This window comes from Lepisosteus platostomus, chromosome 7, assembly GCF_059453375.1.
Source record: "Lepisosteus platostomus isolate fLepPlt1 chromosome 7, fLepPlt1.hap1, whole genome shotgun sequence".
NCBI classification, from domain to species: domain Eukaryota; kingdom Metazoa; phylum Chordata; class Actinopteri; order Semionotiformes; family Lepisosteidae; genus Lepisosteus; species Lepisosteus platostomus.
This window is the reverse complement of record NC_142617.1, coordinates 57,340,840-57,365,295: the sequence shown is the minus strand read 5'-3', so window position 1 is coordinate 57,365,295 and position 24,456 is coordinate 57,340,840. Positions and strand designations below refer to the sequence as shown.

Genomic DNA, 24,456 nt, shown 5'->3' with positions numbered 1-24,456 from the left:
ACGTATGACTTTCGAAAAACATCTCTCCTGTAATGTTTGAACTTTTACTTTCATATGTGGATATCTGTCTTTGTGACTTTGGGGGTGGGCAGAGGCCTGTGAAGGTTAAAGATAGTTTGGACAGGAAATCAGTCCGTGCGGGTGATTGTTGAGAGCTGTCCTGGAGAGCAGGGCAAGTCCCACGATGATGTGACGGAGAAAAATAAGCACATCTTATTATTCTTATGCTCTTTTCATACTGTCTTTTTTGATAAGGCAGAGGGTGGAGGTGATGTGTTTCCCCCGTCCTACTGTAGCCATTTATTTTTGCCTTTATTTAGTCTTCACCATGTAAACACTTCCTGTGGCTTGGGAGATTAACGGTGAGCCTCCTAATGTAGTAATTACAGAGAGCCAAACATCTATTTTTCACCCATGCTTTGCCATTACTCTCCGTCCCAGTCCACTCCATTGGAAGTCACTTACTCTCCTCACAATGAGTTATCATTGACTGCCATTTGGGCTTTCTGTAGCGATTTGTCTTGCTGAAGCCATGGGCTGGCCCCATTGCAGAGAACAATCATTCTCTTTCCAATATATCAAACATGCATGGGAGGAAAAAAAAAATCTCCCCACACAAACAGATAATAGAGAGCAGTTAACAGACATTTTGAAGGAGGGAGACAAGAAAAATGAATGTAGTGGATTAGCGCAAAGGGGCGAGGTACTCTTGGTGGAGATCCTGTCACAGGCGATACCTGCCCCCTTGAAACTCCTGCCCCATCAGTTAAGAGGTGACAGTGGGCTTGCTCTTCCTGGGAGAGCCGGAACCCATGTGCTGTGCTTAGCTTTGTGAATGCCGCCAAATTGTAATAAATCATGTTGAATGAGGGATAACCTTTCTCTTTTCACTGGAAATCTAGACTTTCATCTTTAAATTAAAGTTAATCAGTCGTGGGTCTGCAGCACTGATCCATTCTGTTTGCATCATTGTTCTTTGTCCAGACATGGGGATCTTCTGAAGATGGTATTTTCAAACTCTCGAAACCTATCCAAAGGCATTTCCACAGTCAGAAGAACCCAGGTAGTTTGTGGCACTCCGAAAACATTTTAAACATATCACCACACATTATAGTGATTTTACTTCCTATTTTTGCTTCAGGATCTCTTTCCTTGCTTCCGACAGACTCAGAATAAGCTGTTTTGCACCAAACCAGGAGCAGTGGCTAGTGTTCCTTCCTCTGCCATACGAAAGCCCATAAGACAATTGGGAGGAGGCTGTGCAGAAGGACGTGACTTTTGAGGAAGAGGCGTTTACTGGTTCTGATTAATTTATAGCTGTTTTCTTTAGTCTTCATGATGTTTGATTGTTTATAAGTTAATACACATGCTACCAAGCATTCAAATGATCATTACACGTTGACCTCTGAAACTCATGGCAATTTCAGTCGGCCACTGAAATTTTATACAGCTGTTGAATACCCTGAGGACATTTTGACTAAGCGGTAGGAATGCCTGGTTCATAGTTCCATTGAAAGCAAAAGGCTGGGACTTGTGGGACTCTGGACCATCAGCTCTATGTCTTCTTTAATATTTTAATAACATGTATTTATGTCTCAGCAGCACCAAACGATGTGGTAGTTTGCTACTCAGACGTGAACTGTTAATGCACTTAGTACTAAATGACTGGGAGTTTCTTCCCTCTATGTGCTATAAAATGAGTATAAGGGAACAACTGCTCTAGCCAGGGAAAAGGGTGAGCGGGCTAATGCACTGCTCTCTGGGAAACCTTGCTACAACATATGAATATTTACAGGTCACCCAGTAGCATTAGCAAAGCTGGGGAGGTGCTGATCTGATGTTATCGAAAGACAGGATTAAGCAAACATGGTCTGTACCAGCAGAAGGGCTCACTAGCTGTTTATGTCTGTCCTGTCACAGTAACGACGGCACACCATACCAGGAGTTACTTTATAAAGATGCAGCATTCAACACTAGTAAAAGTACATGCTGGACATATCATATTTAAGACACAAAACATTACAGAAAACCATACGTTGCCATGTCCGCTGCACCTGCAGGCCTAAAAAATTTAACAAAAGGCTGTACAGTTGAGCTCACAGCTCTTTGCTCTTTTAAACGGACAGTAGTTTGCCTCAGGCCGAAGACAAAAGCAGTGTGAGTTTCCTTTTGGTGTAATAGAACTTGCGTGTTTCTTCTGCAATTGCCTCTGTGCAGACTCAGAGTTGTGGGTTAAAATTTCAGATTTTGGAAAAAGAATTGGAAGAAACAGAATAGGTATTTTCCCCTGTTTTGCATTTGTGTGGATTGTTGCACTGCCTCTCTGGGTGTTTAATTTTTCTAGACATTTAAGCATGTGTCTCAGAATAAGAAGTATCAATTCTCTTTAGAGAATTAATGTTAGAAATTGCTGTAAGATTATTTTTCAAAACTTAATTTCACTATTATAGCCTACAAGAAAAAAATAAGATAATGCCATCGACCATTGTATAATTCGTGGTACAGTATACTTCCATATTTCACTGTATTTAAAGGAGCAGTGTATTGGACCGGATCCCTTTCGTGTTTGATGGATATCAATGTTGTATGAGGCTTTCAATCAACTCCTGTTGGTCTGTTGGTGTAGTTGGGCTCTCACGTGTCCAATTTCACACAGTGGCAGCAACAGTTGTTTACGTTAACAGAAGAATTAGGGTTTCAGCTCATGCCTTAGTGCTTCGCATTTGAAGGCGAAACAAAGCAATTGTCATGTGATGAATGTGGTAATTGAACGTATTATGAGCAGGTAGCAATAGTAAGGATTTATCCCAATACATCTGGACCTCGACAAGCTGCCATCTATGCTCCTTAAACTTCAGCCCCATCCTGAGCCTCCTGCCATTGCACCTCAAGTGACCTGGAAGAGGGACTGAGAAATTGCCACGAAAATATCAGCAGTCTGGTTGAAGAAAGCTTTAATTGGATCAGTTTAACCCTTTTTCTCTGCCTTAAGCTACTGAAGATTTTCAGAGACCTGTAAAACGTGATGTATCAGTGCTGTTGACGCCAGAGTTGGGGAGATCTTTTATTGAAGATATTCAATATCAATATCAATATCCTTTTGACTCCTTGATAAGCTGTGTGCCTCCTGTTGCACAAACGGGAACTTTAACAATCTCTAGCTTGTGGCTGTGCTCCACCGCCACACACAAGTGACCGCATTAAACCATAGCATAAGAAACAATACAAGATAAGAAGAGGCCCTTTGGCCCATCTTTCTTTGCTTGATCACAAATTGCTTATTGATCCGCATGTCCCTCCATCAGCTGAATTTCAAACTTTCGTGTGGATATGTAACTGCCACTCAAGGACATCCATGTGAAATAAAATCTCTGGTGAGAATTAATGTTCTGCATGCTGCATGCCACTTCACCTTCATTCTTAGATTCGGAAGAACTTCCCTCTGCTGGCTCTCTGGCTTGAGCCGGGATGATTAATTTTATGTGAGAAGTCTTTTCTCCTCTTTCCTTAGTGCAGGAGGGAGAAGAGGGTGGGACAGTCAATCACAGAGACCACTGTATAAACAACGTAGCCTCAATTATTTAATAAGAAATCAGAGTTTCCATATCACCTTTGAAGCAAATAATCTCAAAGAACTGCATTTCTAACTCCACCTTTTCCGATCCTGCTTGACTAATGTTACAGTGAAAGAAATGAGAGAGAAGATCTGTGGGAAAGAGGAACTAGGTGATGAAGTTTGTTTTTGGAAGAATTAACTAAGTTGATGCCACTACACACATCAAAGAGGTCTTATGTGCTCAATTGGTTGAATACCGCACTATGAAGAGGAGTGTTATGTATAAGAGGGTATCACTTTAAAGAAGATGTAGCCAGGCCATTCTCGGTGGTCAGCAGTGCCTGAGCTTTGTGTCTGCCAAAGCACGGTCGAAAAATATTGGCAGCAGTTCCAAGAAATTAGAGATATTGAGAGTAAGGTCATTCACTGTGAAGCACAGCAGCTGATAAAAATATAGGAAAATAAGAAATGTTACACACAAGAGGAGGCCACTTGGCCCATCTCTCTCGTTTGGTCGCTAGGAGCTTCTTGATCCTTTGACCTCATCAAGCTGTTTTTCAAAGATCTTTTTTTTCTAGCACTTCATTCGTTTGGCATACGAGTACTTCTTATACATGCATTTGGGTTGTTGTCGAGGCTCTGAAAAAATGGAAGGGCCTATTTCGTTTCTAATTTGGTAACCTGATCATTTTTTCAGATACATACAGCTGTTGCCATTTCCTTGAAAGACCGTAGCTTGAAAGGTGTTTGTTCTGTCTACTAGGCAGCGGGGGAGCAACTTTGTTGTCTTAAAGATACAGTAGTATTAACCCCCCTTCTTTTCAAGAAGAATCAGCTTAAAATAAAAATAAATTAAAAAAAAAAAACATTTTAAGGAAACTGAGTGGGGTCACCAATACGATACCGAAATGCTAAAGGTACTGTCAGCACACTGTCCTGTCTAGTCCATTGGCTTCCATTGGCTTCATCTTCATGAATCAGGGTAGAACTTTTTTCTCCGGTAGGATCCCTGACTTTTCGCTGCCAAAACCGTGGTGCTTGAGGGCTGCACTGGAGACGGTCTCCAGTGGGGTGTGGGTGGATGAGCAGGGGAGGTAGAGGAGGCTGCTGACACTGTGGAGGAGCTGCTTCTTCTCGGTGGAGAAGGAAAGTGACTCCCCCTGCCCTGGCTGGAGGGGGGCGGATGGTGGTCAGGGCGAGTGTGAGGAGAAGGCGGGGAGGGAGCTGAGCCACAGCATCGTATCCCGTGGGAGCTGTGAGAAGGAGGGGTGAATGTCACGATATTAGGGAACAATGGAGGGTGTAAGTGTTGGGGAATTGGAAAGTGTCTCTGCAAACGCAGAAAGTTGCGCAAAGTGGTGCTCAGGACGCGAGATATTTATATGTAGGAGAGCAGAAGTGGGTGAGATTAGAATTTGGCTTCCTTCCGAACGTCTGCCTAAAAAGTCCGTGAATTTAAATAGACTGTGAACCTGATACAGTGATTCAATGGTTCTGTGTACCGGCACCGATTTTCCTAATTTGATTCAGTACTGGGCCATACAGACTTACTGGCGTCTCTGATACAAGGTCTTTGTTGGTTGTTTGTGTGCACCTGTGGCAATGGATGAATCCAAGCTTTTACCAGGTGCCAATTACTGATTTGAAACCCAGTAAATGATTGTGGCTTTCTATTGAGATTGGACAAGAAGACTCTGATATACAAAAGGTTGCAGGCCAGTCACTAAATTTGCAGGGGGAGGGTTTTCATCTGTAATTTAGACAGCAATTATTTTAATCAAGATCCACAGCTTCCCCTGCCATGCGATCTGATTCAAAGTGAAACAGCTAGTTCTCGAAATCACCATCATAGCTGCTGAGATATACACTCAGTTTTGGCGAATGAGAATCCATTTGTTTTCCAGTTCTAAGTACATACAAAATCTGATCCTTACCCGGACCAGAGAAGTACCCATTTCGTCCTTTGTTGATTGTCTTAAATACAGTACATCTCTCTGGACTGGAACCACCCTGAAATGATGGACTTCAGGCTAGCTTCAGCCTATAACCACAGATCCCAGACCCTGCCCTTACCTCTCAATGTCAGATTGGTGCATGAAATCAAATCAGCAGCCTTCACATCACCTTCAGAGTTAAATTCTTGATAATGGCACTTCTTTTTTTTTGGTGAGTCAGTTCAATTACAGTATCATTCACCACTGTCGGATCGTACTGACACTACGTTTATTGATTTCACTCGGCTAGCAGAACGGTTTGGAACTAGCACTTAATGAGAAATATGGTCACCCTTGAACCACAGCCCCTGACACTGTAATGCACTGTCTCTATTTTTCTGTTAAGTGGTCTAGTGCCTGAACAAGAGGCAGATTAGAGAGGCAACATTGGATTTTTTATGCCAGGAATAAAATATCTTACCAAGATCTACAGTGAGGGTAGAATTGATGCTGCTAATTTGTGGCAGTGAGACCTTTCTTCCAAAATTCAATCTGCCGACTTTTATGCTGTAGAATATTGAGCAGTAGAGCAGAACTTCTTGTTCACAGTGATTGGATTCCCTTTGACCCTGTGCACAACTGAGTCAAATTTGGAAGCGATTTTGTTATTGAGAGGGAGAATTTTCTTCTTTGGTTTTTGCAGTTTTATCTAAATTAATACAGATTTGCACTGCATTGGTTCCTGGTGAAGAACGTCAGGTCAAATACCTTGATGTCAAATTTGCATAACATATGATGTAGGATACTGTGTACAGGTTGCAGTATCCAGCTGCTTCTGAAAATAAAAAAAATCCAGCAACACAAGAGTTCAGGAAGGGAAGATTTGTAAAACCATTTCATCCAACACGCTGCCATTACCACCTCACATTTCACTTCCATTTTCTACCTGCGTTATCTCATCATCTGCAGAACACTGGTTGCCCATTTGATGATTAATTAAAAATCAAATCCATTGAATTTAAGGGCTATTTAGAAAACAGCCTTGAGCGATCATTTTTGGGTGATATGCTTTAGTTCACCTCATCCTTCTCCAGTCCCTGCTTGCCAATATTGCCTTTTCCTACTGGTCAAGAAAACTGGACATTGATAGTTGATTTGAGGGTGGTGTTCTTGGTCTAAAGGTCACTAATGTAGTGCTGCATCTATTGTCAAAATTCATAAGATTTTCCATGTGTTCTTTGTTTATTTGCACACACAAGGAAGCAGGCAAATAGATGCAGGTTTAAGGCAGTTGGGTGTTTTTTGGGTGCTTTGGGTAAGGCTTTGGCCAAGGGTATGGCAAGGGAATTGTTAAAACCAAATGATATTTGGTCACAATTTACAAATGAAAAATGTTAATAAAGTATTAATAATACTGTATAACATAAATTCAATGCTAATCAAGCTGTACAGCGGATTAATTGCAAGTAACAAAACTCTAATCTTGGTCACAACCTGAACCCTAACCCTAAGCTTATGTGCAGAAGGTAGCAAGAAACATCTATAATACTAGAATTGTATTAACAGTCATCTTAGTATCCTTTTAGAAAGTGTAATTTTGTAACCCGAAACTAAAGGGTCACTGGGACAGCTGTTTGTTACATGTATAATTAATTTACTTACTCCTCTTAAAAGTTTGGGCATAGCACATATCATCCCCTTTGTACCAACGGTGCTAATAAAGTCATTGGCTTTGCTTTAATGGATCAATACTCTATGTTTTGGGTAAAAGTGGATACAAGAGGAAATTAACATCAACACATCTGTTCAGCGTATTACTCTTAGTTTCCCAAATTTTCCTCAGCGCAGATGAGTTCAATTGCCTCTGTGTTGTCGCCTTTTTATTCGATTTTTTTGGAGTGCTAGGTTATCACACAATAAGAGGGAGTTCAGCACCTTCAGGTAAAAAGAGTTTTTGGCCATCGAAGTATCTAAAGTTGGGGCCTGTGCTCTGACATTGTTAGGGAATTGTTGCCCTTTTTCACAGACAGCTAATATTGCATGCAATTTAACAGTAAAGTTAGTTCGCTGCTTATCTGTTCCCTGTTTCGATGCTTCATTTCTACATTCTCAGGCAATTACATTAGTCTATAGACTGTGCATATAGTGTATCAGTTCCATTAAACATTGTGGATTAACTGCATCAGAATATGCCTAAATATAATTATAATCATAGAGTAGGAATGCAGGAATGTATCATTCTATTCCTAAATATAATTTTACATTTAGCAATTGTTATTATTGAATAATCACAAATACATTTATATAGTTAAGAATGAGTCCTGTTAGTTTTAAAAATAAAATTAATATTATTGTAAAAGAAAGGATGTGGGTGGGTGCTTTTTTTAGGGTTATTAAAATGCCAGGCACTTTTCCTACAGTAGCTCCCTTGTTCATTTTGTTTATCAATGAAGTAAGAACTTCAACTTGGGTGAATGCTCATTGAGGTACTTGGCTGCCACTTGTTACTTTACTGATTAACTAATTTCTTTACTAATTCAATGACAACAGGTCTTCCTTGAATAAAGGATCTGCACAGATTTAATGATCTGTTCCATTTGCGATTTGCAATTGAACCTCACAATAATTGTTTAAGCTTTTGCTTTGGCCCTGGTTGACTTTTGCATGATAAAGACCAACTGAACAGCATGAGAAGAGAGAGAGTATTGACAGCATCCATACCTAACATATGTGCTCGGCTCCCCAAGGTCAACTGTTAGTATTCTTTGTAACCTTACTGATGGGCTCTCAAAGAGGGCATGAAGGGAGCCATAGCCAACATGTTAAAAATCCATGGCCTTAAAAAACTTTCTTTTTTCAAGGACAGATTTGGTAGAATACAAAAGTAATGACAGCAGTCACATTACTGATAAATATTGTGTTTATAAAGCATGTATTTAATACAGACTCTCTGTAAGGATTCTTGTCTTGAAAAACCTTGTCCTCCTAATGTGTCTAGGGAGATTATGGTACAACACTTTTATGAAATTAGTGTGTATTCTGATAGCTCAGGATGTGTTTTTTTCTTGGGTTGTGGAATGGTTTGAAGCAGTATCTTATGGTAAAGCAGTCGTGTCTGGGCTACGCTATAACATGTTGGACCTGCAGTAAAGCATAGCTTAGCACCACTGTTTTTCTGTTCTCTTGTTCAGCTTATTGGGGAATCTTGTTCCTCCCACCCACCCCACCGTTTATCTAGTGGTGCTCTAGACTGCAGTGTGTCGGCTATATTTAGCCAGCGGTGAGGAAAGGTTGGTTGAAAATTGTCCGTCGTAATCATGGTCTTGTTTAAAAGGCATTCGGAGCACATCAGAATAGTGCAAATGTGAGGTTATGTTCATCTCCCCCTAATTAAAGAGTTTAGTTCCTTTCCAAGGAGGAGGGGGTGTTGGTGAAGCAATTAGGCAGCAAGTCTCACAGGTGTCTTTCATCTACAGAAAACGGGGATATTCGACGAGCCCAGCCCCCACAGCAGGAGCGATAGGAGGAGAGACTTGTTATTTCCACTAATGAGTTTGTAAAAAAATGCAGAAGGAATGTAAAAAAATAAAAAGGTTTACCAAGGTACAGCGTCCTCTAACCTTTTCGTCACACCCCAAAACTAATGCCTTGACCACCATTTTTCCCCTCTCTACCCTTTTCTAGAGAACGCACACACACACACAAAGTTCACAGGTGCCACAGCTAATGCTTTCTGTTTGAGGCCTCAGAGATTGAATACAAGAAAGATGACAAATGATAAAGGAGTTGTGTGTGTGTGGGGTGGAGGGGGTCTGTTGAATGCTTCTCATTTTTGTCAACCTGTTGAAACTAAAGGAGGTTTTTTGGAACGTGGTTCTAATTAACTGGTTTTAGTCTTTGGTATTTGATTGTATACTGTCGTAGGAAGATATAAAAATCAAGCATTTATTTTCAAAAGAATGACCCTAGTGTCGGAGAGTCACTCACACTACTTATTTTTATGATTCCACTTCAACTGCCTTTTTTCACTGAGCAGTTTTGTTCTTGATGTTGAGTGAGAAAAAGCCAAGTGCTGTGAGTACAAAATCATTTATATCAAACACAGTAACGGGCATTGGATGTATGTTGTAAGCTAATAGTGCTGATTATATGGTATTTTGTTTTTGGTTACTAGAAAAGATGTTTAAAGCTAACTGTTAACTGAAAAGAAGCACATCTAGTTTCTTAAAAAAAAGATTTGGCACATGCTGACAAAAATGTGCTCCATTTAAATCTCTTTTGTAACTTTTTTTTGCTCATAAAAAGAGAAAACTACCATAAAGAGATCCTGCTGGAGATGGGTTCTTACAACTTAATAGATGGATCTTGTTAGGCCTCAGTCTAGGATGTCACTACTGGGATGGTATGTGTGGGTGGACGAATAGGTGGCACTTTGCTCCGAACTAGAATTTCCAAACCAAAGCCCTAGTATGGTAAAGGTAGGCACTCGTGAAAGAGGTGTTGTCTTTCAGAGTAAATATTGATCTGAGGTCCCGACATGGTCATCTACTTGATCATGAAGATCTCACAGCACTGTTCGCTAATGTATGGGTATTAATCCTGGTGTTCTGGCCAAATTCTGGTCTTGAGTTTGTACTGTATCTGGCCGCCAAAAGCCACTCCTTATTTCAGCTGGTACAGTAATTTCTTAATTCTCCTCCTGCTCTGCTTTGTGTTGGGGTCTTTGTGCACATGATTGTTGCCATGTGCCACCTAGGTGAGTGATTCGCTTCTGCACTGCATAAAGGATCCCTTGACATGAAAAACATTACAGAAACGCAGGGAATAATAATCATTAGGGTCCAAAATAAGCCGTTTTCAGCACACATGATGATGCACTCTGCATGTGGATTTGGACTTGAAACCCTTAGTGCCGTACAGGGCATCTCCCTGACAAGAACTTTTAGTCTGGCGCGCTCTCCAGTTTTCTCCAGTATTACTCCAGTAGGCTGCTTCTGCTCATGCCTTGATTTTGCCATAGCTATTACATTTCAATCCCGGGGCAAACAGCTTTCAACTCAATTTATTATTGACATTAGGAGCCTTTTGGCTACAGTACTGAATAAGAAGAAACTGAAAATTCACAGAATCAAAGGGAGGAAAAAAATGTGTTGTCCCATTTGGCTTTTCCAGTGGAGACACTCTACACATTGCCCTCGATACAGTTTTCCAGGAGGGTTAATAGTATTCCTTACTTAGTCTTTTGGTGGATAATTCATTCTGACTGCTAAACACAATGACAAATAACCATTATTCTTTTTCCCTGCACTGATAATCGGGACAACTTAAACATTTTTCACTGGCGCAAGTGAAACCATTAATCCTACCTGATTTTGCCGATAAGTGCTGACTGCGAAATAATGACCGTGTCACCCTAGGAAAGAAAAAATGTGAACAATTAAAACAAGCTGGCCATTATCTGGTGAGTCCCTAGTCCCTTTTCACATTTCATTAACAATATTGTAAGTGATCTGTACCTTATTACCAAGCTGTGATTATCAGGAGAAAACTAATTACTCAAAATCTGAGTCACCGCTTTAATTTTCTAATGAAATAAAATGTATCTTTGTGTAATGTAATGTGGGCAAATTTGTCTGCTTGTACAAATTAGATGCTCTTGTAATAATGGTTGCTCAATCAGTCAGTTTTGTTTAATGATCCCAAATTCTTTTATTAGAGGTCTCTACTTCTCCTTCATCTTTGCTTTGAAGTGGAATGGTGACCTTATGGAAAAGGTGAGAAATGTAGAATAAACAAGTTACCACTTTAAATTCTTATAAACTCAAGAAACACCTTCAAGCAAAATGTTTACTCATCTACACACCGTTTTTCTGAAGTCTATAGTTTGTACTGTTGGTGCAAATTCCTGTATCCATTTCAAGCTGCCTTGGAAAAAAAGTCACACAAAATTCTTCATATTCGAAGACAATATAAATCCGAGTTCCCTAAGAACAATGGGGTTGTCTAACGTTGTTTCAAGTAACACCTACTGTATACCAGTGTTGCTTTTTTGAGCGTGTCATCAAAATCAAGCATCTGGGTACTGTTGTTTGTGTGTGCTCTGTGGTGTGCCTGGTATTGTGTCATATGTGAATCCACATTCACTGGAATGCGCATGCATCTGAGCAGAAAACCACTTGGTAATGTGGTAACATATCTCTTTCAGATCGGTATGTCTCTGTCACACAATCATCAATGTGTGTAACAAATTCACTGATTTAATTATCTCACCCCTTCTCTCAGCCACAAAAACTCATGTAGTGTGAATTATTAACCTTTAGATTCAATTACAGCTTGGCTGTTGAGAGAGATAAATATGAATCTTTTGATTAGGCATAGTGTAAGGAATTACTTTGTTGTCTCAAGAAGTACTGACCATGGTTTTTCAAACCAGATGAAGAAATGTTTTCGCAGTGACCATTTCACTTTGAAAGAAGCCATCTTTGCAGAGAGTAAAAGGATTTTAACCCTAGCTAAATTGGTCAGGGAATGTGTATTTGTTGTGCTGGGTTTTGAATTGCTTATTTTTCAACATACTGTACAACTTTAAAGGCTGTTGATAGCCTTGGATTTGAAAAGGGTTCAGCCTTCTATATGAAAAACCATCCAAGGATATCCATTAGACCGACATAATATTTGTATTATACATAATATTAACTGACTGTATGAGCTGAATTTTTCGAAAACCATGAAAAAGTTGTTTCTATGTGCACATCACAATTTGCAACAAATGTTTTTGTTTGTGAACGTCCTTGTGCCAACATTGAAATAATAGCTTGAAGCACAATTGAGACGTACTGACACACAGATGCATCTACAAAAACACAAGAAGCAGTATCGTACCAAGAATTCCATTAGAATTCCATTAGAACTTCTGATTTTTTTTTATAAGTAGCCAAAGCATTTAAGTTCACCTAACATGTCTATGTTGAACATTTCTGGTCATGTTTTGTAGTCCTGGTATCCTCTGTTAAGTTTTAGCTTTTCTTCTTTTTGATGATCAGGCTTGTGATTAGTCATGGTCTGTGTTGATGTCTTAGGGAGGACCCTAGAAACGTGAAGCCACATCTCACTAGTTGGTTTAAAACCACAGATAAAATGTTGTTTGTTAATTTATAGATGGCAGTTGGACGAGGCGATATGATTTCATATCTTCAGATATATTTTTTTTAATTGCAGATGACAACTTGAATCACTTTAAATCTCAGGCCTGAATTTGGATTTTTATCTTAGGCATGTTAAAGGTCATGCTTACAGGGCAACAAAAAGGTGTAAGAGTCCAGAAATAGACCTGTTAGTTACACAGAAAACTTTAATTTATAGAAAAATTCATTTTAAGGATTATGCTGGGTTATCAAAGATTATGCTTGGATGTAAAGATACTGATAAAATAAATCTGAGACATGTTTTTGCACAATGATTATTGTGAATTATAGACTGTTGCTAGTAGTAACAGTTTCCAATTGAAAAGAGAGAAAACAATTCATTAAAAATAATTCCTTAATTTATTTATTTTATCCGGGAATGGTTATCTCTGTTGGACGATTGATGGGAATCACAAAAAGGGGTTCTTTAAAATATCTAAACCTATATACACAGTCATGTAGGAAAGGTTTACAAATTTAAAATAAGGACTAAATTGTTTAAGCAGAAACAATGATAGGTACTGGCTTGCATACAACACCTTAAAACATATCACAACTATGATGATTGTTTTATTATCAGTGAATTTCTACCTTCACAAGCTCCTCAATTCTAACTCAAGAGGAACATCACGCTGCAGGTGCTTGATGTAGCTGACAGTGAAAAGCAAGGTGGATCTGGGGGTGTCGGCTTGAATTCGGACCGGGGTCAGCCCAGGCTCTCCTCCGCTTGGCAGGCACGGGCCTCGGTAGAAAACCCCTGAGTCCTGGTCACAGTTTAGTAAACTCTGGCCTGCACTCATGGCACAAGGAGTAGCGGTGCCAGAGCTCAGTTCAGTGCTTTGTGCTGTTGTGCTTCTCCCCATTCTCCTCCATATCCCCAAAAAGCAGCTTCTTCGGCACAGGCTCAAGACCCGGTAAAGTGAGTTTGATTTGATTTGGGTCTTATTACAGTCCCTCTTACTTTTCTAGCTTCTGTTAGAATTGTCAGTTAGGGGAGATTATCGGCGTACAAAGCAATTCATAGGTTCTTTTAAAGGTACCCTGAAAACTACATTGTATTTTTCTAATACGAAGTTTCACAATTCTGTAATTCAGTTCGTTTTATGCAGATATATTTTTGCATGAATCAAATAAACTCATTGGATTATTTTTAAGAATAAGATGATTCAATTCCTGTGTATATCTTCCTTTGTCATGTCAGAACATGACAAATTTAAATCAAGCTATAGGAATACCGAGGCAATGCAATGTGTAATTTATTATAAAAAATCTGAATGGACCATTTAATAGTTTATCTGTGTTGTTCCATGAGTACCATCTTGAAAAACTAAATATTTTGAAGTCATGCTACATGTAAGGATCTAGGAGTAATTACAGATTAATTTACAAAAGTCGCCTTGCTAAAAAGCAATTAAAATATTGATTTCAAGGAACTTAGTCAAGTTTAATTTGTCATCTTAAACCAATTATATTTTAATTATTTCAATATTTTGAATTATTGGTTCTGCAATCTCTAGGTGTTTTTTTTCTTGTTTGTTATAGTAATTGTGTGCCATGATAATAAAGAAAAATAAAGCAATGGTAATTAATCTACAAAAAATAATATTTATTATAGGCAATTTTTCATCATTTGCTCATTTGATCAAAACATACAAAATTCATCAGAAAATAAGAAATCAATCTGCTACCTAATTTCATTACAATACCAACAACATCAAAATGCAGTTTCAAAGCAACACCCACTCTAAACATGACTGGATATTATTGTTTAAAGAACAGTATCTCTTTGGATGATTATTCTGGCTATTATGGTTTGAATTCTGCAACTCAAAGTGAGTTTCATTCCCACTACTAAGGTTTTTTTTGTGAAAAAGAAAACAAAGAAAAAAAATAATGTAAGTAAAAAATCTTTACTTCAGGCTTTAAAAATGCGGGGTGACCCATTGTCGTCCGAAATGCACAACCAACCTTGAAAGAAGCTATTGAGGCCAGCCTGACCATTATGAAGCTAACCTACCAAATGAATTTGCCAATTGTTTTCCAAATGCTTCGCGGAAATTGTCCTCAATTTGTATATAAGTAGCTGAATCATTTCTTCAGCCTCTCAGAACTTGAAACAAATATTATTTTGCTTAATGAGAAGGGGGAAGCCTGTGCCCAGTGCAGAGCGGGTTATACAGTACGTAGGCTGGCGAGTCGGTAATGTAGGGATAAAAGGCTGAGTGGTGGTGGTGGGGTGACAACGTGGGAATATTTCTGTAGAAGGGTAGTGTTTGAAGATACCAGACCTGCACCAGGGCAACCTGCCCACATGAAAAGATACTGGAGAAGTTTTGCTTAAAAAAGAGAGTGCATGCTTCTTTTTAGAGCTGGTTAAAATGAAAGCGTTCCCTTTCACTTTTTTTAATCAAGTAATAGTATGCACAGCTACCACTCAACCTCACATATGCCCAGTCTCAAGTTTAGTTTGTAAAGACGGAAGATTATACAATATCAGCCCCAGCTTTAAAAGGACTCCATTTTAAATACAGCATGCACGTGACAGGGCCTGAAACTAAAGTACTTGGGTATTTGATATTCTGCATTATTGTAGCTTCAGCTCTATGGAGATCAAAGTGATTCAGAGGCACTGGTCCAAATCCCCAAAGCCCATTTGGGGTACTCTTTATTTAGCTCATTGGCATCCTGACCCCATGAATCTTTTGCTTTGAACTCCGAAGTTTGCAAAGCTGAATCAATTCTTTAAACACATTATCAGTGCACCAGATTAAAGAATATCACTAAGCATCTTAAGGTTTTAGTGCTGTGCGGCAGCGTATTTCAGATTTTTTCAGGGCCATTTGCTGCCTTATACTGTATCTTGAATGGCTGAGAAAAGAGAGGCAAGCCTGAACGAAAAAAGAAGAAAAGTTGCCTTGTGTTAAACTGAGAATAATAAAGAATTAATGAAAATACCCAGTTATGAAGAAGTCCTTACTGATTTTCTAATACGTAAATGGACTTGGTTTAATATTTCAGTTAATTAGCTTTTCTTAATCTTCCCATGTGCCAGGTTTTAGGTTTATTTCTGTGTGGATTATTTTGGGGATATACTTTTTGTAAACTAAATAAATTGAACTCAAAAGCCAAAACTAAGCTAGGGTACAAAGGGGTTTTGAATTGATCAGATATGTGCACTATGAAGGATGAACATTACCTATTTGAAGAATAATAAAACTAATCTTTTAAAATCTATTCAGATGGTCATACTACAATATCCACAGTGCAAACTGTCCAAAATGCACATTTAATATGAATTAATTGCTTATTCTGTTTATTTGTTCAACTTACCAGTTTAAAGGATGATATGAAAAAAGGAGCCTTCAGAATTGTTTTAATCCAGTCCATAAATCGGTTTGTCTTTTTTTAGACCAATTATCGTCAAAAGGCTAGTACAAATTATTTTGGAAATGTTGAACATTACATGAATTTACTCAAACCTCGCAGACATTCTGCTTAAATCCCTTAATTTCCTTCTCCTAAATGATGTGTAAATGTGCACAATATTGTATGAATTGTGTGTCACCCAAATCACTACTCATCCACTCACATTCGCATCCACTGCTGAGATTAAAAGTTGGCATCTCTCACTACATTGTCTTCATTTGGAAATATTTCAGCTGCGTTTCTGCCACTCTGAAGGGAGACGAAATAAAAAAGTAGGGAGAGAGAGAAAAAATACCCTGTTGTGTGAATCCAGGAGAAGGCCTTGAACCCTGCCATTCATCCCTTTCAGTTCATCAGCTGAGTCTAATTGCCAGAGAGGACAGGAGACCCAAGGCCTACTTGTTCCTTATCCTCTTTGGAGCCTTCTGAGGCATGAAAAGTGAAAGGCGTGCTTTTGATCTTACTCTGATTCTATTTTCTTGCCGTCTTTGTGTCCTCCCTGCTATCCTTTTCCCTGAGAATGACACATTCCTTTTCTCTCTGTGGCCTCTTCGTCATCCACGCCAAATAATTATCAGGCCCCTGCTTCATCAAATAATGGTGTGGATAGGAGGTCGCGTAGGGGAGGGGGAGAGGTCTGGCAGGAGGAGTCCAGGGCCTTCGTGAAGCTCTTGGTTAGTCTTCACAGCCTGCTCCTTTGCTCTGGGCTACCTTTATATACCTTGACCCCAATTTTCGCCATCTCGTCTAATGAGCCTCCAGAACGCCGGGTCCAGTTAGGCCGAGGTGGAAGGCCAAAGTACAATAAGACATAGGGCTAGTTCGGAAAAGGGCACATCTGTGCTTTCTCATTAAGAGCATGGAAGAGCTCAAGCTTTTCAAGGTTCCACGGGTTGCACACGTAGACCTTTTGACACACACTTGTCCTTTCCTGTCAACACGTTTCTGGAAAGGTGCTGTTCACACACACGCACACATACACACTCACACTTAATAAGGGTAATTCAAGAGAGCTTATTTAAAGAGGCAAGTGGTTATCTTGTTCGAGAAGAGTTCTGAGAATTGGCACAGGCAAGGGGAAAAAACAAATCCTGCCGAGAAGGGTAAGCAGATTGAGTGATCTCAAGGGAAAGTGATTGCGCTGTATTGTTTTCCTCTAGCCGGAAAAAAAAAGCATGGCCATTGGACAGACTGGAGAGAACCTTAGCCTTCTGGTGCACAGAAGCGCTTGCAAAACATTTCTCACAGAAAAAAACGAGCTCTGAGATCTTAAGATTGAGGGAAAGTGGGCATTAAACCCTTGTTCTTAAGTCATGGCAATCACTAATTGCACATTCAAGGTACAAAGCTGACCACAGACCTTCTCCCCAATGAGGACAGCAGCACAGAAAACAAACAAGGACCTTTAAGCAATCATGTAAAGCACATAAGACATCTTATTGGTGGTGAGAGGACCAAGCTAGGCCCTGTCAGGATATCGATCTTCTCCTGAAGGCGCCCACAGATCCGCTGAGCCCCGTCTGCTTCCTACCTCCTGCTCCTTGCAGAGAATGCGCTTATTGATCTGGCCCACGTCTTACGAGTTAACTTGCTGATAAATCCTGACTGAGAGCATCCTCAGGCCTGAGAGCTATGCATTTAGAGCTAGAAAGAAAGGGAAAAGAAGATCTGGGCTTGTAAAGCTGTGGTCCAAGTCAGACTCATGAGAGAGACCTTCTGACAGCTTTATCCTGCAGGCTTGGGGATTTTTGCTTATTTATATCTTATTTTCTTCCTTCTTCTTCAGAAAGCTACTTTGGGGAGCCATCAGTTTTCTCTTAAATACAATTGCCACTAAAAGGGGGAAAGGCACATGATTTTGAGACTTCCCTTCGAGTCCTGTGTAGTTCTCTGGCTTCACGGCACATAACTTTTTTAAGAACAGGACAAAAAATGCAGCACATTAATCATGAAAATTGAGTATATTACATTTCGTATTCAGTTGTAGTGTTCCATGTGCGACTGGATGCCGACAGACTGGCCATCTGTAGTGTTCTGAAAAGAGCCATGCTGGAATACGAGGCTGTATAGTGAGATTTGACTGTTCAAATCTTGGCAGGGAAAAAAGGAAAAAAAACTAGAAAAAAAGGAACGCATTCAGAGAAAAACAATTAGATCAATCCCAGAGGTAAAAGGGCATGAACAATATGAGCAGTCTAAGAAAACAAAATCAATTCTGTCTCCAGGAAGCATAAGATTAGGGTAAAGTGTGTACAAAATGTTGAACAGGGTTAACCCTGTTTCTTACCTCAGGACCAGAGGTATTGCACTCGCAAAATCAATACCAGGCACTGTTTCTTTTAACATGCAGTGCATACATTTACATTGAGAATGCTTCAAATACATGAAGGATATAACACAGCTGAAAACTTTTTCAAAGTTGTAGTGGTGGCAATGTGTATGTACAGAGAGATTGATAAACAAAGTTGGAGTATAGATTTTGAGAACTGTTTGTAACATGCCTCGTATATTTAGATGTGGAATGTTTGACATATCTTAAGGATAGCTTGTACTTCTACAAGTACTGTAAGTGAATGTTCTATATATATTCATATATATGTGTGTATATATTCATATGTATGTGTATATACTGTATGCAGGTAAAATAGGAAGAACAATAAGCAATAGCCTGTTTGCGATGAACACCATGGCTAGTCACCAGTATGCAGCCAACTGAAACTGGTCAATTGGAAATCTCGACAGGGAGTTGTTTTTCACACCCCCTGGAACAGAAACATAATGGAGAATCATCCACAGATGTGTGTGCTGTCCCAGCACACCATGTCCCTTCCCTGTCCAGGACCTCTGTGACCCTACCCTGATGAGCAGGACTCGTCTCACAGCTCGGCAAGTCCCAGCAGGCCCTGCGGGGGCAGTGGGGCCCAGGCAAGTGGCCTACTTGAGGTGGGGTGTCCTGCTACGTGCCGTGCTGGAAGCCCAACAGAACACATTCCGCATGACTGCTGCTGGGCCCGGCAGCCTCCACAGAGACTCGGAGCCACTGACCAGAAAGGTGTGAACCCGCCCCGTGGCCGAGCCACCTCTGAGACTCCGCATGAGGAGAGAGCAGCTGCAGCAACTTTGACAGCAGTCTGTCACCGCGGCTCGCGACTGTCAGGGAAGAGCTCCACTTTTTATCCCTCTTTGTGTTCCCGTGTTTGTTGTAGCTGGAGCAGGAGGAGGACACAATCGAGGGGCTTGACCTCTCATTAACATGAGGAATTCTTTCATTTTTCTCATTTATAAGCCAGTGTTTTTTACACCTACCTAAGCAGGTAATTTGGAAAACGTCTTGAATTGCAATCAAGCCAGATCTGTAAGATCAAGTCCATCCTACTGTATATGCAACAGGCAGTAGGGCAAAAACAAACAATAATATTCACAAATATTTTTAGAGACCTTACACAAGCTATGGAGTCCACTGGTGTTGCTCCCCTAGGTTTCTGGAGTCTGTGTGAGTATTTTTGTATAAAATACTATGTCCTGTAAAAAGCGTTCTTGCTCTTTTGTGGGGTAGAGCTGCTGTCTAGAAATGTGTGCAAGAGGAGAAAGGAGCAAAGCTGAAAAATATTGGCACAACCCATCCTGAGAAGCGGCACCATGCCATAAAAGACACTTTTCTTATTAGCTTTAACACAAATCACAAAATAAGAATCCTGCCTACTCAAGGATTAGAGGTGAAAATAAATAAGCAAATAGCAATCATAACTCTCAGCCTTTTTCTTCTATCTCCTTTCCAGCTTGTGGATTGTCTAGCGATGCTTGAGTAGAAAGGGACAGACCCCTGGGTCGTTTGCCATGACTGTCAAGTTTGGGTTTGATCTGTTCAAGAAATGTTGAGCTCCTTTCTGAATCTGTTTTGGAACAGATTGATATGAAATGAATTGGAATTCACCCATTCGTAAGGATTTTGCTGTTCCCCACTTGGCTTTTGCTTCAGGAATTGTGTTGGTAGCAGTGGTCAGGTTTCATGTGTAGCCCCCATAACTGCGAGTCTCCAGCCTGGACAGTAGGACTCAACAGATAAAGATCGTCAGGTCATTTCTGTTTCACAGGCATGTGATATATTATAATCCTAAGAGTTCTATTGATGAGTTGCCATTTAAACACAAAATAAGGCTTATCAGTTTTGGTCTGCGAATGTTTTGATGCGATTAGCTGATTTTGCATGTACCATTTTAAATAATAACCAGTATATTTCTAGCTTCATATGAAGCAAGATCATGAAACATTTCCACAAATTCCGGGACTTGTGCTATTGCTATTGACCCATTTCCCACTAAGCATCTGAAAACTCTTTTGGGTAGGTGCTTTAAAATAAATTAAGCAATTCAGGTGTATCAATCAAAAGATAAGATAAGCAGATGTGACTGGGATGTATTTACACTTACATTACAATACTTAGACAGTTACTGTAACTCTTATGCTTATGTTATTGTTACAAAATATAATGATTAATGGGATTAAACATTCAAAGACAAATCTTTCTTTCTATATATACTGTAGTGGTGGATTTAGTTACATGTAAAATTACTGCTGCTTAAATTACTAAATGTTATCTTAGATAGCAAAGTTTTAAAAACTGAATTATCCTCTCTTCATTTTTGTTACTGGTAGTTGTAAGCAGTTGTTTGCTAACTGGATAAAACTTGAAATCTGCCTCTAGTTTCTCATTAGTTCAGCATTGATACCTGCACTGAATCTATGGGTCACTGAGTCGGTCTCTCTGCTGCCCAAGTGAATTCATTTATCATCTTGATCCCGGGTGTCTAAATGGAATTAGAATGCCCTTAACACCTGCATGGAGCTGCACTGAACAGCTGTCTTGTAAGATGTCAAAACATGCCCTTTCAAATACTTGCCCTCGAAGTGGAATAGAGCAATTGTCTACCTTTTTACTTTTTACGTTTTTAATGTTTAGATTTAAATCAGCATATTAATTGGTTCTTGAGTATCTAAATGGCATATGGATATAAATGCTACTAAACGAATTAAAGAAAATAAAAGAAAAATCTCTTAGAATCTTCTTCTTAGAAATCTTCTTCTTAGAAAGAATAAAAAACATAAGTTAAGGGTGATATATATGTTATATAATTTAACATCAATTCTTTACTCAGAGTTCAATATGGAAAAGTTATGAAACTCTGTAATCTGTAAATGCAAATCTCAGAGAGACCGATAAAATCTTTACTTTTTATCTTTCTCAGGGGAGCAGGTATTTGAAAAGTGAAGAGACATTTCTACATTTTTTCATGGCATAACAAAATTTACCTTTTTTCCTATTCCAGTCTGAGTTTTAGTTTTAGACACGTGACACTAATTTGTAAGGTGATTTGTATGATGATGGAATTTCGACATCATCTTTACTCACATCTGTTTCGGGATATTAGCTTGAATTAATCTTTACCTGCAGCATCTTATTATATTTTATAGAGTTTAGAAATACGTGTGGGAGAAAAAGCATCCTTCAGTTCATGCCAGCAACATAACTTCCTGCTCCTTCATAAATATGGGTTATTATTCTTTCCCAGACTTCCTTGCTTTGTGCACCTCTATCAATCTTGCCAGCCTGCTGCAGCCCCTTGACTCACTTCACGTGGGGGATCTGACTACCTCATTTACTGGTCAGGCTATAACCCCCCAGTCAATCAGATTCACATCAAAGAATGCTGCGATTGCTGTGTAGAACTGCCCCCACTAGACTGTGGGGTATTGTCTATGTCATGGGACATTTTCTGGGTTGTGAAAGTCCTCCCCAGCTCATCAGCACCCAGTTTAGAACAGGCTAATCTATTTGATCTAACTATTTTTGTTTATGTAACTAACTCTCTTCTGCTAACTCCCTCTGCTATGATCATGTTCATTTTGTTAATCCACTTATTCTATTCTACTATACACGTATAACAATGTATAAAACATTGTTTTAGTGATAGAAATGAAACCACGTTGTGTCCTTGACATAACAAAACATTGCTCTAAGCTTTGATAAATGCCATTTTTATATAATGATTGAAAAAAAATTCTAGATTAAAGGTTGTGTAAAATATACATTGTGGATAACTGAGCATTTTGCCAAATCCATTTAAATTATTTGTTAAAATACCTATACACACTTTCCAGTTTTCACTTATTTAATATTAATATCTGGCGTTTAAGGAGCAAAGACAATTAATAAAACATTTAAAGGGAGCCTCCTTCAATCACATCTGATGTCCCAAGGGGCTTTAAAAAGGAAGAAAAAAAATCCCCAAATGAAGCCAATGACACTCAGACAGGCTGACATGATGGAATTCTCTAGAAATCTGTGGAGTGTGTGCTCGCCAAAGAAAGGCGATTCAGTGCTGTACTGATTCACTGTGCTAAAGACTGATATAAATGCTTTCCAGGCTGTGAAAAGCATGCAGACTATAATACAGTTGCTTCTCAATAGCTCTGACAGGAGTGCAATAAAGAAATGAGGGGCTAGGCTTTCCAAATCTCTTTAACATCCACCCCCTAACAGTCTGCAAGATCCACAGCTGACCTGCTGACTGTCAATCATGGGAAATACAGTACCTGCTGGAAACTGGGTAGTGTGAAAGCTTCTGCCCATCAGATCTGTTTTCGCCGAGGAAAATGTTAACAGGAGAAGCATAACCAAGTTAAAAAAATCTTCTGCCTCACATTTAATTAGGATGAAAAAAGAAAGAAGTACAGAAAAGGCTTGTTTGGTTTAAAGGGGGAGACGGAGAGCTGGAGTTTTAAAAGATACAGGGGCTGGTAGAATCCCACAGAGACAGAGAATAACCTTTTCTCTTGATTTAGGAATCAAGCATTGATCTGTCACGCTGTTTATACTAGCAGAGCTCCCAGTGGTGCGTTAAAGCTTGAAAAACGTTAAGGCTAGTTCATTAGCTGTCCGTAGCTCATTCCTGCGAATAGATCACGATAATACTGCAGTTAGTTAATGGCTTTCTGCTGTTTCCCCCAGAGTTTTCCTGTCTGAAACCTGCAGGGCTGAAAACCTTCTACTGTTTTTTTTTATTAACGGGAGAGCCCTCTACAGTGGGTTGCACCTTCCTCCCTGCAAGAAATGCTAAGATAGAGCCAGTGGTGATGTCTCAAAAGCTGTCTGATTGTACATGTGTTCAGTTTCTCCACACAACCATAGAAACACATGCTATACAGATGCAACATCCAACCTTTTGTTTTCAAGCAGTTCTGAAGCTAAGAGCAAGTGTTCTCCCCTTATTTTAGGAAAGAAAAAACATAATTCTCCTTTCTGTACTATTTCTGTGTATTTTGCCTAATTTAACTCAGAATTTCTTTAGGTATATTGTGCCGAGAAAAATAGGCACTAAACAGCTAAGTAGAGAAAAATAAGCCTATTTCTAAGACACAAGTATGAGGCAATTAAGCTAAAAAAATTAAAGACTTTTTAATATCTTGTTTTTGTTTTACAGCATTTGCTGTTGGTAATATATACTGTACACTGATAAATACTTTGAGCTACATTTTGTAGTAAGCTGAGGACTTTAACTATTAGCAATCAATTTCTGAACTTTCACATGGTTTGTCAAGAATTTCCCACTAATGAAATAACTCACACAATACTAGGCCCATTTTGCTCTGAACATAATAGTTAAATACCTTCAAGTCAGAGAATTATAAGACAGTAAGAGACTTCTTCTGTATAGAATTTGTTGGTAATTATCTATGTCTTGTATACCCCTACCTCCATTTCGTCCAGTGAAGTAAACTCTATCATGACATTTTTATTCCAGCAGAATGAACTTTAAGTTATTGTGAAGGTACCCAATGGCACTAATGCTATCACCACACATGGTTTCATTGCTAAATGCATAAGGTAATTGCAAACTGAGTTATGAGGTATTTTGGAAACGATTATCTGTCAGTAACAGGAAGCTATGGTGAAAAAGAAAAACAGATAAATGACAAATGGTTCCTCCAATTAATCTATTCTAATCTACAGCCTGTAATTTATAAGACACTGTGGTGTTATTTGGTTGCAGTTTTGGAAAAAAGAATGATCTGCAGTTTTCAGTCAAGCTAAACAATTTAATTGCAGTATTAACATGCATTAACATTTAACTAACCTTCTGTACTAACCTTAGGTTTGACCTTAACGTTTACATTAACAAGAAATTTTATATGTAAAAAATACTTACAAGTCCCTTAGTCTCAATTATTTTCTGATATTTATCTTAAATGAAGAAGCTTTTTTATGATTTCCAGATGTGCTGCTGATATTTATGTTTAACTGTTTATCACCTGCTATGAATACAGCCATTAACAATCTCCAATGACATTTAAATAC

General features: G+C 39.1%; 2 long non-coding RNA genes across 2 annotated transcripts in view; both read left to right on the top strand.

The window, feature by feature from the left end:
- LOC148659300 (uncharacterized) overlaps positions 1-24,456 on the top strand; it is a 46,185-nt gene that overhangs the window by 5,817 nt on the left and 15,912 nt on the right. The gene's annotated exons all lie outside the window — the stretch shown is intronic.
- Positions 6-9,094, top strand: LOC148659301 (uncharacterized). Its single transcript, XR_015940415.1, has 2 exons — positions 6-1,063; positions 8,967-9,094. It is a non-coding gene; the product is annotated as an uncharacterized LOC148659301 (long non-coding RNA).